This window comes from Pinus tabuliformis, chromosome Q, assembly GCF_031772625.1.
Source record: "Pinus tabuliformis cultivar Carrire ecotype Pingquan chromosome Q, CPIR1, whole genome shotgun sequence".
NCBI classification, from domain to species: domain Eukaryota; kingdom Viridiplantae; phylum Streptophyta; class Pinopsida; order Pinales; family Pinaceae; genus Pinus; species Pinus tabuliformis.
Genome location: NC_142296.1, coordinates 1221280531 through 1221284914, shown reverse-complemented (window position 1 = coordinate 1221284914; position 4384 = coordinate 1221280531).

The window sequence follows — 4384 nt, the reverse complement described above, 5'->3', positions numbered from 1 at the left end:
TAGTAACTTTAGGGGATGGGGAACAATGGAGTCAAGGAACAAAGGGAATTAAGGACAAGAGAAATAATGGAAAAGAGTAACCTTGGTGGCAAACAAGTTTTGAAACCCTAGGCAGCAGCTTACATGTGAGGGATTCAAAATGAAAGGGTTTGAATTTTTGTTTCAATCATTAGCATCCATAAACCACCATCACTCAGCACAAAAATGGATGAAATATCAAGATGTCAACCCTACCTGGCAAATCCATGCAAATAAATGGCAATTTGGAGAGATTTGAAGCAAATTCGGGCTTTCAGGTGTATGCGCCGCACCGCATACCCAATGCGCCACGCCGTGCTAGTGCGCCGCGCCCATTCAAAATTACATTGGACAACTTCTCCCAGTGCGCCGCGCCTCCCCAGTGCACCGCGCCACCTGCTCTATGCGCCGCGCTGGCCAAATTTCCTCCAACTTCACCCAAATCGCACACTAACTCTACCAATTTGCTTTGAATGGCTTCTCTTTGGTCTTGGCATACAAATGACATTGATCTTCATGAAAATATATTTATAAAGACATGGATTAGAATTTTGACTCTCCAAGACCCATTTTTGTAATGTTTTGGCATTGGCACTTTTTCCATTTTAATACAACTCTGCTTTTAAATTTCCTTTTTGATTTTTTGACTGAAATGATGAAATTCTTGGCAATTTTTTGCAGGGATAACTGACATGGAATTTGGCAAAGGAGACCAGGGCTGCACTTGAAGATTTCAAAAACTGAAAACTTTTGAAAATTATTACAAAAGACAAAATGTTGACTTTTCAGTCATAATCCATCCATATGATGATGAAATTCATGAAATAAAAAACATGTGTAGAACCTCCCTCTGGCCTGCTGGCATTTGAACACTTTAACGACTCAATTTTTGAAACCCTAGACCTATGATTGACATGACTCTTTGCCCATTAAAAGATCAAACATTGACTGTCATGGACTTTAATAAACATTGATGAAAAGACCTAAGCCAGCAGGTACAAGACATGAGGGGAATGAATGACAAAGCCCTTCTGTCAGATTTATGGCATGCTCCTAGCGGAATGCAACTGAGTGAATCGAGCGAGACACCTAAAAATGAAATGCAAAAAGAGTTTTGATCTCTGACAGAGGAATGACCAGACCGACTCTAACAAATGGCACACATAAACATATGATAAACTGAATCACAGAGGAAAAAACAATACTAATTCACCTTGCCACAAGAATCCCACAAAATGCTGCAAAACCTTGGTCTATTTCCTTGCCAAACTGCAGAAGTGATGTACAATAGTGCTCAAAACATCCACAAGAGTCCAACCTTGACAAATGACTAAGAAAGTACAAGATATAGGCATCAAACCACCTATGCTAGTCATCATGGGTTGAATCCATGAGTCAAGGAGCTGTTTCAACAAGATCTAAACTAGGAATTGAAAAATAGGCAGTGGAATAGCTTGCCTCTAAAACTATGGAAACTAATTCATTCAGCTCAAAACCACCTATAACTGATGTATCTACCTCCTTAAGTCATTTTTCATCATTTTTACATCATAGTACATCAAGTTACATCATTAATTGACCAAGAGAAAAGAAAAAGTCAAAGTGACAACAAACTAGGTGAAATTTTGAACAAACAGGCAAAATTGGCAAATTTTTCTCCTATGCGTAGCGCCACTGATTCTATGCGTAGCGCTTTTTCTAGGCCAGTTTTGGAAGGCTTCCTGAAGTCCAAATCAGGTGCAGAATAGCTCATTGGAAATATTGGTGAGTCTACTTTCTGGGACAACTTGAATTTTTTGATTTGGAGTCCATTTGCTCCTCCAAAAATGCAATCTCCCAAACCTACTTCCTGTGTGGAAAAAACGTGGCAGAGAGGGCACTTTTTGGGTGTTTTTGGCCCTTTTGGAGGTCCAGAACTTGTCAAAATTTCTCAGCCATTTTTGAGCATGCATAAATTTTCATGCTGATTCCAAAAATGTAAACTTTTTTGCAAATGGAGGCCCCCATCAAAAGCGTAGCGCCAGTGGCGCTACGCACCTGCTGAAAAAACCTGTTTTTTGCTTCAAAAATTTCAAAAATGACAAAAACTTCACCAAATTTCTTGAAATTTGGCATGAGTGATCCTTTTTATGTGCTATGCTAGGCCAATGATGCTTCAACCAAGATCTTGAGCTTGTCTTGCTCCTTTTTTCTTCTCAAATCTCTCTTTAGTTTCGCCTTTAACCTCTTCACCCTTGTTTTGCAAATCTTATTCCGGGTTAAGTAGTGATAGGCCATATGGTGCAACATTCTCTTTTCCTTGTTGGCTTTCTCAAGCAATTTCTCTAGATGAATATTTGTCCTCTCTAACCATGATTCCCGGTCAGCCTCAATTTCTTGCTCAAGGGGTGTCATTTTGATTTTTCTTCTTTTTGCCACTTGCCGGTTTTCTCTAATTGTGTGCAGCTCCATGATTGCTTGTTTGTCCTCCAGTTGCTTGTTCTCTTGTTCAAGGAAGTTAATAATCCATTTGGCCCTCTCTTTGCTACTTATGTCTCTCCATGGAACTATCACTGAGTGGTTTCTTCTTCAAGCCCATATTCACTGTCCCTCTCCATTGTTGTACAACTGTTTCTCTTGTGGTGAATGAAGAGTGGTGAATTGGTGAATGAAGGTAAGATGAGTATGAAGAGATTTGAATAGGAAAATAGGTGGGGGTGAACAAGAATGGGAAAGGGATGTAGGGAGTAAGTAGGGTTAGTGAATAGTGTAGGGTTTGGGAGTGTTGTAGGTTTTGGGATATATGTATAGGGTTTGGGAATTAGGGAAGGTTTAGGGAATGATGTCTAGGGAATTATGGATGGGAGGATGGGGTTTAGGGAAACGGTAAAAGATGATATAGGGCAGCAGTAATGAGTGTGTTTTTACAACATATGAGACAATTTAGTGACAATTAGGGTTTGATGTCTTGAGAATCAATACAACCCAAAAACTTATGCAACAATTCCTTTTAGCAATAAAAATGATGTTACTTACTTGCCATGGAGGGATTTGGGAGTTTTGAGGCAATTTGATAAGTTTTGGAACTGTTTGTAGCCCAATTTCCAGGTGCGTAGCACACTCACCTAGGTGCGTAGTGCACTTTATATGCGTAGCGCCTGAACAAAACTCAGTGCAAAACCTGCGCCAGGTGCATAGCGCCAATTCTATGCGTAGCGCCAGCTGACAGGTGCATAGTGCTTTTTTTAGGACACTTTTGGAGGCCTTCTTAGTGTCAAAATTAGGCATGTGATAGCTCGTTGGAAATATTATTGAGTCTAATTTCCAACAAAACTTGAATTTTTCAATTTGGAGTTCATTTGCCTTATCAAAAGTCAAATCTCACAAGACTGGAAAATGTGCAAAATGAGGCTGCCTAAAGGCAGAGTGCTGTTGCAGTCAACTTTTGAAGGCATTCCTCAACTCCAAATTGAGCTCATGATAGCTAATGGGAAATATATTTGTGTCTAGTTATCATTTAACTCATCAAGCAAGTAATTTGGCCAACCAATCTAGGAGAAATCTTGATTTTCCCAAGGTCACTTTAGAGGTGCATCAATTCTCCTGAGGAAACTGTATTTTTGACATTTCTCTAAAACCATGACACCTGTGTAAAATGTGAAGGAGGTTTTTCTTCTTTGGCCTATTATGGACAATAACCTCTCTCACTTTCTCTAAATTCATTTTTTCATGCTGAGAAACATCATTTTGGTAAAACCTACCCTAATGTGTGGAACAGGGGTTTTGAAGAAATGAAGGGAAATGAAGGGATAAGGGGCTTCTAAATTTTTAAGGAAATTTTGGGATGTAGGGAGGGATGTTAGGAAATAGGGGAAAGTTGAATTTGAAAGATTGAGTGAGGGGAAGGGGTCCAAAAGGGAAAAACATAGGCTTAGAATAGAAAATTGTGAAATTGTAGCAAGAAACTAGGCTTTGTGGGAGAATGAGGAATTTGAGGGATTTCAGTGATGGGAAGTGTCTAATAAGGTAAATTAAGGATAGGGGAAGGTGTATGAACATCAGGACACAAGTTTTGTTGATGGTTTGACCATCCAAGAGAAATTACCTTCAAAACCCTAGGAGAGGGAAATGAACCTTACCCAAGTACAACTGAAGCACGAACAAGGTGTAAAATGACTTGTTGGAACCTGAAATGATGATGAAAACTCTTTGAATGATGGTACACTAAGCCAAATGGTGACATGGACCAATACTTGGAAGAATTTGGAAGGAGTGAAAACAACCCTAGACCTAATACCTAGTGACCAAATTTTACTTGAAGATTCACTGAAATGACAAAATTTGACTTTGGCACCCTAAAATCACTTTGTAAGAGCATGTTTGATCA